General features: G+C 38.3%; 1 protein-coding gene across 1 annotated transcript in view; it reads left to right on the forward strand.

Annotated features, from left to right (window-relative positions):
* The window catches only part of LOC131028764 (plant intracellular Ras-group-related LRR protein 7), a 112057-nt gene that overhangs the window by 81619 nt on the left and 18091 nt on the right, over window positions 1-12347 (forward strand). The gene's annotated exons all lie outside the window — the stretch shown is intronic.

Consider the following 12347-nt stretch of genomic DNA (forward strand, 5'->3'; position numbering starts at 1 on the left):
CCAAACCTAGGAAATAATGAAGGAATCCCAAGTCCTTCATATCAAATTCTTTGGATAGCTCTTTTTTGCATTGATTTATAAGGTGACCTTCTCTAGGCCCTGGGAGCCTGTTTGAGCCCATATAGAGCTTTCTTGAGTCTGCACACATGAGATTCTGCATGATGGATCTCAAACCCTTCAAGTTGCTCTAGGTATACTTCTTCAGATATCTCTCCATTAAGAAAAGTTGTCTTTACATCCATTTGATGTACCTTCCATCCCTTTGCTGCTGCAATGGCTAGTACAGTCCTTACTGAGGTATATCTGGCTACAGGAACAAATGTTTCTTCATAGTCTATTCCTTCCTTTTGAGAAAATCCTCTGGCTACAAATCTTGCCTTATATTTTTCAATGCTGCCATCTGCTGCATGTTTGATCTTGAAAAGCCATTTAGAAGAAACAACAGATTTCTTAGTTGGCCTAGGAACAATTTCCTATACATCGTTTTTCATTATGGATTGATACTCTTCAGACATAGCATCCTTCCATACTTGATGTTTATGGGCATCCGTTACATTGTCAGGTTCGTTTTTAGATAGATCATTCATAAGAGCAACATAGCTAGTAAATTTATTAGGTCTTTTGCTTTCTCTGAAGGTTCCAGAAGGAGCAACAAACCTCTGAGCTTCTTCTACTGTTTTGGTGGCCCATAGTGGTCTTTTCTTGAGATTTCTAGGTGAGTGTTCATTTTCATTTTCAGTTTCATCTAGATTCTCCCTCTGAAACCCAAGGGCAGGATTTTCATCTAAGTGAAAGGTAGGTACATAGATTTCGGGTTCTATGAAGTTCTGAGCTCTTTTGAAAGCCAGGTCCTCTTCAAAGACTAAATCCCTACTTAGTTCAATATTTCTTTGACCAGGTACATAGATTTTGTAGGCTTTGGAGGTTTCACTATATCCTACAAGCAATCCTCTTTTTCCAGAAGGCTCTAGTTTTAGTCTCTTTTCTTTAGGTATATGGATATAGACAGGACATCCAAATATCCTAAGGTGGCTAATATCAAGCTTAATTTTAGTGAATACTTCCTCAAGAGTTTTGTCCTCAAGATGGGAGTGAGGGCATTTGTTCTGTATATATACAGTGGTGCTAGATGCTTCAGCCCAGAGATTTGTGTTAAGGTTTTGATCTAGGATCATGGCCTTGGTAGCTTCAACTATAGTCCTATTTTTCCTTTCCGCTACCCCATTTTGTTGGGGGTTATAAGGTATAGTGAGCTCCCTCTTAATCCCATTATCTCTACAAAATTCTTTAAACGAATCTGAGGTGTATTCTCCCCCATTGTCGGTTCTTAGGGTTTTAACTTTGTTTCCTGAGTGGTTTTCAGTTAGTGATTTAAATTCTTTAAACCTAGAGAGAATCTCTTCTGATTCTTTACTTTTCAGAAAGTAGATCCAAGTCTTCCTACAGTAGTCATCAACAAATATTACATAATACAAGAATCCCCCTAGAGAGGATACGGACATAGGTCCACATACATCAGAATGAACTAATTCTAGAATTTTACTAGTTTTCCTAGTACTATTTTGGAATGCACCTTTGGTATTTTTACCTAGGGCATATCCTTTGCATGCCCCTAAATGATCTTGCTTTAACTTGGGTAGACCTGTGACAAGGTTTCTCATTGAAGATAAAGCCCTAAAATTCAAATGGCCTAATCTTCTATGCCAAACTTCATTTGCATTAGTGGCTTCATGGATTAGGGCTAGGTTGGGTTCCGTGCACAACTCATACAAATAGCCTAGCCAAGCCAATACTCTGTTGTCCATGAATATCACTCTGTATCCGTTATCTTCCAGTGCCGATATAGAGACTAGATTTCTTTTGATGTCAGGGACATATAGTACTCCTTTGAGCCGTAAGGTTATGCCTGTCTTCAATTTGATGGTGCAGGTTCCTACTCCTTTGACTGGATGTGTGGAGTTATCTCCGATGGTTACGTCCTCATCACTCTCCTCTGTCATGGAATCAAGTACTTCTCTAAACCCAGTGATGTGCCTGGATGAACCACTGTCAATCACCCATGAGTTGATTTTGTTAGAAGCTTGGCTTGTGAGTGCTGAGTAGAATACGTATTTCCCGGAGTCATCTTCCCCTTTAGTCTTTCCTGTTTTGACAAATGTAGCATGTTTCTTGGTTCTTTTCGGGCACTTTGCAACAAAGTGTCTGAACTGATCACATCTGTAACATTGAATGTGAGATAAGTCCTTCTTTGAAGTATTCTTGCCTTGACGACCTTTTCTCTTTCTAAACTGCCTTTTCTTGTTTTGCTTGGTGGAGTTGGTGTTTAGAACTTGTAGGTCTTCATCTATATTCTTATGTTTCATTCCCATCTTGTTCAATCTTGATTCTTCTTGGAGACAATCATCCCTTAATCTTTCAAACTTGGGATATTTGGACCTTGCACTGATGCCTTGGACGAATGTGCTCCATCCACTAGGCAACCCATCTAAAGCAATGAGTGTTAACTCTTTGCTTTGGATCTCGTAGTCCAAAGTTGCTAGTTCATCTTTTAGAACTGATATCCGCATAAAGTAGGCGTTGATTGTCTCCCCTTTGTTCATGGTGATATGATTTATTTCTCATTTTAATGCTAGAGTTCGACTTGCATTTGATATCTCAAATGTGCTTTCAAGAGCTTTGAACATTTTATAGGCTGTCTGATGTTTTCTTATGATGGGCATTATGTTGTTTCTCACCCCATCAACTATTATTTTTATTGCCTTTTCATTTCCCTCAATCCATGCTGTTTTGTCAGGTTCATTTTCGGGTTGATCATTTTTAGTTTGAACAAACGAATCCACTTTGTTCTCCTTTAAGATCATTTGAATTCTAAATTTCTAGGCTGAAAAATCATCGCCACCTCCAAGTTTGTCTTTGAATCTAATAGCACTGGCCATTTGAAGAAATGTGATGTAGTATATAAACTTGTTCTTAAATTTGTTTCACGAAATTGAATAGCCTCAAGTTCGATCAACTTGGCTCTAATACCATGTAAAAGTATTGCAATTTCCAATTTAATGGACAAGTTATATGCAAGATGGTGTATTTTCGTTTTGATATTATGATTATGACACTAATATTGTTATATTTCTTTTATTGTAGGTAAGGAGGATGAACATGTATCGATTTCAATGTCATCTCCTTTAATTTGGATGATGTATAAATAGTAAGATAGCCACGATCAAGTGGCACCTTGATCAGACATGTCCGACCAAGATGTCACTTGGTCGTGACTCTTACAACCATCAACCGATCCATAATGATAACTAATCGGTGCTATAAACATACCCGATAATGAATCGGTATCATAGTTAATGGTAACAGATCTATAAGCATACCCGATAATGAATCGGTATCATTGTTAATGGTAACAGATCTATAAGCATACCCGATAATGAATCGGTATCAAAGCAAATGATAATGGATCAATATAAACACACCGATAATGAATCGGTTAAAGCAAACAATAACAATAACTGTTAGCATTATATGCTATCGGGTTAATACCCCGATAGTATATTAATGCCGATTCATATATGAATCGACATTAATAAGCCCGATAGCATTTAGATTGACGCTTAACATAGTTAAGTAGGCGTCAATCTAATCCATCATTATCCAATATCAATATCATAATTATGATCAATGTTATAGTCTGATAAACATAAAGATGAATGAGTAAACTAATAACAGAATAGAGGAGATTAATGAGTTAGGAGAGTCTTATCTTGCAGAAGCTACTAATGCATTAACACCATCATGGTTGATTATTGAGGGAATTTCAATCACAAGAGAAGGATAAGGATGGAAGTGATGAAGGAGAATGGTGATAGAATACCTCACTAGGTAGACCACCTCATTGTAGTTTGACCGGTGGTCCCATGAGGCCAAGAGGGCTCTGGCTTTCACTCTGCCCTTGGGCCTAGGATAGAGGATCTCTTGGACACCTTATCGTTCCTCCTTACTCCCACTCTCTTATGGTTGAGTTCCGATAAGGAATTTGATATAACTATGGTTAAGTTAATGTTCTTGATCCTAGGTATAGAGAATTTATGTTTAATATCCCTTTTAGAAGATTTATATTATGGTTTATATACATTTCAATGGTTTTCTAACCTATTGCAGGATCTCAATCAAGTACGCATCTTGTTCCATTTGTAGTTTTACATAAAATGGTGATTTAGGGCAAGAACTAGGGTTTTTACAAAAATGTAGCAGCATGTTTATTCTATGAGTGTTTCGAAAGCCATTTCACATTGGGAATCATTTTGAACATTCCATGATTATTGCTTGAGGACAAGCAATCTCGAGTGAGGCGGACTATAATGTCTCCACTTTGGAATAGAATTTAAAAATAAATAATAATAATAATATTAAAATAGAAAAGAATAAAAATAAAATTTAAATTAAAATCTAAAATAATATAATTAAAATTTAATTAAGTTAATGACTGGTCAAAAGACATGGAAGGAAAAGTTGTGACTCCCTCAAACATGGGATATTAAAGGGAGAAGAGAACCTCATTTTGAGAAGGGGATAATTTGGGAATCAGAAGTGCAAATCTGATTTAAATAAGAAGTGCAGATCTGATTGTGAAAGGTTGTGTCCCTTTCAAAGGGCAGAAGTAATGAAGAGTTGCACTATTTCAAAGGGTGCTAATGGTGAAAGGTTGTGTCTCTTGCCAAAGGGAATCCATAATGAAGAGGTGTGACCTCTCACTCACATTGAGAGATATAAAGGAAAAGAGTCAAAAGCATCCAGTGACATGATCTTCAATCAGATCAGATGAGAACTATTATTAAGTTACAAGAACTGGCAACCTCCTAGTAGGGGACATTACAGTGGTTTTAGATCTCTAGGAGTTATAATGCAAATTCTAGGTTTTAGAAGATCTTTTTAAATTTTTAGATAGTCAAATTTCGGTTATCAATAGGCGCCTATCAGCATTCTCTTGCTCTCTCTATCTCACTCACTTTATCTGCCCTGAAGTTTAGACCTATCTATCTGCTTGTCACTCTTCGTCTATCCCCTCTGTCGACTACTCTCTATCTCACTCCCTCCTCTCTCCCTCAAGATCTAGACCTATCTCTCCACCCCTCATTCTCTCACCCTCAGACCCCTCCGAGGGGTTCTACCCTGAACCTCATTTTGGCGAGGTAGAAGAGCCACATCGGACTCCTAGGACTAGACCCTCTAGTTCTATCTCTCCCTTGGTTTTCACTAAGCTAGGAAGAGCAAGATGTAAGATGTTTTGATGTAATATTTACTTCTAGTTTTACAAAAACAATTTGCTATTTCATTTTGTTCCAATCTGTCAACCATCAACATTCCACAAGAGGATGCCATTTTGTACCCAATTTGCTTTTAAATCAATCAAATATATCTAGACTCAGCTTGTTTCTTTTTTGTACTCATTTATTGACTCATTGGATGCATCTCCTCATTGAATTTTGCAAAAAAAATGCATTTCTAATTAAATTTAAGCAATTTTTTAAGTTACAGAGTTTTTTGCCGAGTTTTTTTTCGAGCCTTGGTGAGTTTTTGTTTTTGGCAAGTAGTTCAACTATGATTTCATCCGCCAGCTTGTAGAAGACAGATCAATACGGTTGTGGTATGTTCCAACTGAGGATCAGACTGCAGACATCCTCACCAAGTCTCCGAGCCTAGACAAGTTTGTAAAATTTAGGGGGCAACTTGGTGTAGTTGACAAATTGATCATAAAGGGAGGTTATTAGAATAATAATGTCATATCTTATTATTTAATGCTCAATAATGTATATCTAGGTAGATTAGATTCTTTCTAATTTTGCTTTCAATTTTCGATGATTTCTTTAGGAAACATCGTCAATGTAATTGCCTATATGTACGTTTCATTCTTTCAATAAAATCAAGCATTTACCATTGTAACAGAAGCTCCCTACAATCATAAACAATCCATTAAGAATTATTGTATTAATGTTTGTTAGCATTTTAATTTACCTTTTATAAGACAACTTAAAATTGAATAGTGTGTGATAAAACCTCTCTTTGAAGCCAGATGGGAAGCTCTCTAGGATCTAAACTATAACCTAAGCCTAAGTTAAATTGACCTTCAACCAAAAACTATAGACAACATATACTAATTTACAGACTATACAAGATTCATTGAGTGGGTTAGTGTAAAGAAAATGACTTGAAGTCTTCCTGCTTTAATCTCAACTTTTTGCTTTTAATATGTGTAAGCTCCCCTACTATATTTGCCTCAGATTAAACCCTACAAACACAAATACAAGAGATTAGGGTTAAGGGAAATACTTGCAATAATTATCTTTCCATCAACTTCTTGACTCTAAGCCTTGCAACCATCACATATAAAACACAAACGCATATATATGTACACAAATAAAGCTGATATTGCTGTCAACTAGAGCATGTAAATATATTTTCTGCATAACTATTATCATATAAAACCTATTTTAAAGCTTTGGGATAGAGCATGATAGGAGTAACCCAGCCAAGTCTTACTAAGCCCAAGAGCGGAACATTGACCCTCTTGGCCTTGGTGGCAGATCTTAGGTCCCATCCAAGGTGGCCTCCTTAGCAGGCTGCTGGTCTTCCTTTCCTATCCATGCCTTATCTTTTGTGTTGCTACCAACTTATCAAGGTAGGACCGGTAGGGGGCAATATAGTGGAATTCTCAGCTTAACCAAACTAAGCCCAAGAGCAGAACATTGACCCTCTTGGGCTTGATGGCAGAACTTAGGCATCCAACAAGGTGACCTACTTAGTCGGCAGCCTTAACTCTCTTCCTACATCCCTCATCCTTCCCTCCATGATGAGTTTGAACATGTAATATCCAGGCACTAATATTAAACCAGAATGATTACTAGATTCGATTCATATGAAATTGATATGCATAATACATGGTAAGTAAGATAATGCATGAAAGGCCAATATCTATTGGCTGTTATTTTCATTACAGTTCTGTCGATGACTAATGCTGATAATATACTGATACACTGTTAGAATGCTGAAATTATAGCAGATTAATCATTTCACTGTAACCTTATTATTTGTATTTATTCTTTCCTTATGGCACGAGACTATTTTTGTGATTTATTATAATTATTAAATTGTTTGAATGGGAAGTTCAATACATTTCAGAACCATAAAATATTAAGGGCAGATTATAACCATACCACTCCTTGAGTATGCCTTCAATGCTTCCCTTGCTTGATTGCTGAGTGCCGTGTATATTCTCCTGCTCATTCCCTTTTTCTTCCTCCTCATTCCTTCTACCATGAGGCCCAACCCTATTTAAATTGGGTGAAAGTCTTCATGTAAATGATGTGTCTTCCCAAAGGGGCATGTTGTTGGTTGAAAATTTTGTACACTTGGGGAAAATATACAAAATTGCGGTTTCAACCACAGCACACGAGTAAAAACTCTCCTAATTAAGGGAAGGCTCCCCCTATCTAACTAAAACTGAAATAAAAACAGGATGGGACAGCAGTCTTCCTTCTTTCTTCAAGAAAGACAATATCCTTTTCTCTTCACAGAAAAGGATAGCGATTGAAAATGAACAGCAGTAACTACTTTCAAGTGAAATGAGAGAAAGGAAATGAAGTTTCCTGAAAGCGCAAAGACTTCCGTCACTTCCGTCACTTCCTTCACTTCCTTCGGGACGGGACAGCAATATCAAGCTCAAAGACTTGACTATTGGAAGTCCTATCTACCCTTTGGTATACTAAATTTTACAACGAATAAAAGATAACAGCTCAAAGACTGGAATAATCTATTCTTTCAACACAAAGACAAGAACTAATGCAAGCTCAAAGACTTGCTGCTATTTCTTATCAAACAGTAATTTTTCTCAAGAATGGACGCAAGCTCAAAGAATTGCTGCTCCTTCAAGAGAGTTTCCTATTTTAATTAATCTTCTCTACTTGCAGCTCAAAGACTTCAAATCAGATTGGACTAAGCTCCTTTAGAAATACTTTGCATAGAAGAAATAAAAGATTCAAACTCAAACATGTAGCTCAAAGACTCAAAACTTGAGTAATCCTTCTTTATTATTCTTCAAAAACCTTCAACTCACATACATAAGCTCAAAGACTTCTTGCTGTAAATTTGGCAGAGTTTTTGCTTGCTTTTCCAAAAGATATATTTACAATGGACCTCTCAAGTATTTATAGAAGAGGAGCCTTGAGAAAAAGGTGGGAGGATCCTAACTAACTTGAGAGATTCTCTCAACCACCAAGACTCATTCAATAAATAACTGAGACTTCATTAACTAACTAAGAGTTACTCTAACTAACTAAGACTTATTCCAACTACAGTCCTAATCGGACACAACTTGTAGTTGCCTTACATGTAATTACAAAAGTGCAAGTAACATTACTTTTACATGTAACTTGTCAAAACAAAATTACAACTAAAGATTACAAAAGAGGGAAAATTCAACTAAGTGTTGAAAAACACTTAAGTTGCATTTTGTGAAAACACGAATCCTTGAAATTTTCGGATGCTCGCTTGTAGTTCCTCGAGATTCGGTTCATGGGTGTTCTTAGCAACAACCATAGTCTTCACAATAGTGTCGTGACAGCGGAGGAGCGCGGAATTGTCTTTATCCAGGATAGACTGGATCTCATGCAAAAAGGCTTGGTGTTTCATCAATGCTTGAATTGAAGCTGCCGAGAATTGTTCGCTCCTCCATTCATTATGAATCCTCATCTGTAAATCAGCAAGAACCTCTTCTTCTGAAATCAGCTCTCCATCCTGACTTACTATTTTGCAAGAGGCCCTTTCACAATGTGAGACAATATCTCGATAGACTTCATCCCGGAATCTCCTTGCATCACTGATCTCCTCAAAGAGGGATTTAAGAACAAGGGTCTTGTTTTCCATGAGTTCTTCAAATTCCAAGTACATGACCCTGGAAGAGATGATGGCGTGCTCCTGCAAAATACTCAGCTGTTGTTGGGGCATGGTACGCCAGATTGCCAGACTTTTCTCAACACTTTCCAGATTCTTTTTCTCCTCAATGGTTTCCAACTTAGACATTATTTGAAAAATGTCTTTTACCACTTGTACACATTGATCATGAAGCTGATCAACCCAGGAATCCAGTGCTTGTACTTTTTGAGCAGCCCTTTCCACTCCACGAATCGATTCTTGGGAACCAGAAGAACCTATGGAGTTACTCCCTTCAACAGTAGGTTTTGTGATTTTATGAATGGCTGCCATAAGCTGTCGGTTTTCTTCTTCTAGCTTGTCTTTCTTCGCAAGAAGATCGTCACACCTTTGCACTAGTGAAGCAACAGAAAACTGAGCATCATGTTTAATGACCTCATGTGTTTGCTTGCCCAATTCTACCCTTGTAACCTTATAATCAGCAGTTGACATTTCATCAAGTGGTTTATCTGCAATAGGTTCCACAATTTCAGCTACTTTCATCTTGTTGCTATCAACAGTTACCCTAGAGATAGTCTTTGCCTTCTTAGCAACTTTGGATCTGGACTGTTTGAGTTGCTGGTAGTCAAAGGCATCAGGTGAGATCTGTTGCTTCTTTCTTTTCGGGGTGAAAGAACTAAGCCATAGAGGCAAAGTCATCAACTCACTTCCAGTAGTAGCCGTAGGCAAAGGAGAAGCAATTTCTGTTTGAATTACCGTGGTCACCCTGGGAGGAATATCCGTTTGAATGGCGACCACGGTTTGCTCAGTTACTAATGGACATGAAGATTGCCTCATGAATTCTTCAAAACCAGAAGTGGAAGTATCAATTTCTGATAACTGAATGCAAGTGGGATTATCTTCAGGAACTTTCAACACACTTTCTCGTTGTTGATCAGGAGAAGGCTCGTATGTTGAAATGGGAACTGCATTCTGAGGAGACTCATCTATGAGCAAATCAGGAGGAGAAAGAGGCGTCTCAATGGAAACTGGAGGAATGACCTCGTGAGGCGAGTCTAAAACTGGAGACTTAGGCGCATCGTCAGATTGCTGCCCCTCTTCTGGATTATCCAGATCGATCACCTGAACATGGAACCGTGATTTCTCCTTCCCACGAGTAGTCGTCTCCTCAAGAGGGAGCACTACTGCACGACTAACTCGTAACTTGATCCTTGTGCCTGAAGATGAAGCACCCTCCTTATTATCAATCTGAATCTCAGACTTCCGTCCAAGAGGCCCTGTAGAATCATCTTCTTTACCAACCTTGATTTTGATAAGTCTAACAGCATTACTTTTCAGCCATGCGTTAGTGTTGGCCAAGATAGGCTGAAATCTGTCAAGGATGGAGACGCACTCCTTGTGTGACCATTGGATCAAAGGAAGTGGAGCTTCCTCAACCCTTCGTGAAGTGTATTCAGGATCAAGTATATGCCCGTCATCGATCATCCCTTGTGGGATATCCGCTAAGTTCAAGTCAACAATTTGCTCAACAGTGAGCCTGCAGTAATCCATCTTCAGAACTTCGGCTTCCGTGCGAAGATCTACCCAAATGTCTTCAATGCGATGAACATGCACAAAGGATTTCTTGATCTTCTCCTTCATACCTCTATAATCAAAATCAGCTCTAGGTTTGAACCTCTTAAGCTTGATTTCCTGCAATTCAGCCTCCATGGCCTTAGCCTTCACAGATGTGACAAGAGAGTATCGACCAATTTTCAATGGGTTTGTGCTAGAGATCCCCATTCCAACCTTGTGTTTAGCAAACTGAAAAGTATGAACAACCATGATCTGTCTTCCCAACTCCATAAGAATTATCTTATCGGTTGGGTATCTTGGAAGCATGTATGGCTGACCATCATAGCATCCAATCCTCATATAGGTGAAGGTGGGAAATTGCAGAAACAAACACCCATACTCAGACACCTTGACCCATGCCTCATCTGATACTCTTTTGTTTCTGAGATCCACATCAAACTGACACATGAAATATCCAAAGAATGCATCTTGGACTCTTCTGAAATGCAGTCTGCTGGGTTTCAATGGCAACTGGTCATAATATTCCCAAACTGGTATAAGCGAGCGATCACCCTTGATAGAAAGACCTGGAAAGTGTCTAAGTGACGCTGCTAAATATACCAAATAAGAATTAATGAAGAAGGTCATAGTGGTAGGAACTGCTGCAAGTTGTTCGCACAAAGCATCGCTGATGATTTCACCCCATGAAATGTGATGCGACTGCCGTATGAACATAATGAATTGATACATCCATGGCTCAAAGACATTAGAGTGCTCAAGGCCCATCATCCTGCTGAGAAGAGTGATGGTGTCTCCTATCTCCCACTTGAAATCACAACGGTACAACTTTGCCCATCTTGAGAAGGAAGGACGTGGCTCTTGGATCCACCTATTGATGTGTCGCTTGCAATCTTTTTCCCTTTTCACATAATACTCTGTTGCACTTTCTTTGGTGATTTCCATATAAACAGGTGTAGGAGGTATTTTGAAGACCTTCTCGATTGTATCCACATCAAGACGAATTATAGCTTCACCATCATCATTTTTAATGACTCTTGACTCTTTGTCAAAATGATGGGCGCATGCAAGAACGAACTCAGGTTCTAGAGCAGCCACTGGGAAGGAAGATGCATGATGGATATGGCTGTCCAACAGCCACTGCAAGTTGTTATCCAGTGGATCTTCTACCCTGTTGATGAATTCTGCCATATCAACATGCCCTATTTCCTTGTCCCTGATGCGATCCAAAGGAGAAGAAACCTGGGAAGGTGCAACCTCATTCTGGTATTTATCATATTTGTATTTCATTTTCTTTGGAGTTGGCGATGCCGGCAAATCTGACATTGATTGTGAACCTGGAATGCTGTGATGAAGACTTAAAAAGAGTTAAGGCAACATCATAGTCAGCTGCAAATATCATTCTTCCTTCTTCAAATGGGTAAAACTTTGATCTCTGAATTTTACGGTTTTGTGAGAGGAAGAGGGGAGATATGGGAAAATCTTGACTTTGACCAATTTCGGATCTTGGGAGAATTTTCGCAAGTATACAAGTTGGAAAGGACATACATGCAATCGGGGTTTTAAAACCCGAATACAAGTACACTTGTAAATTCGAAAATGGAGAAATGGACGAAAAATGATATTTTGACTTGCAGGAAATGGCGGAAATGGAAAATACGGATATGGGGAACATGAATGGATAGAAATGGGAATATTCGGGAGAGTCATTTTCATGAAAATGGGAAGAACTTTTCAACATATAATCTGGTTTTTAAAACCTGAATTTGCAAGGGAGGGGTATTTCACACTTTTCAAGCTTGGAATTTTAACCAAAAATGATTAAATTCCTTAATTGTAGGGGA

Source organism: Cryptomeria japonica, chromosome 5, assembly GCF_030272615.1.
Source record: "Cryptomeria japonica chromosome 5, Sugi_1.0, whole genome shotgun sequence".
In the NCBI taxonomy this organism is placed as follows: Eukaryota; Viridiplantae; Streptophyta; class Pinopsida; order Cupressales; family Cupressaceae; genus Cryptomeria; species Cryptomeria japonica.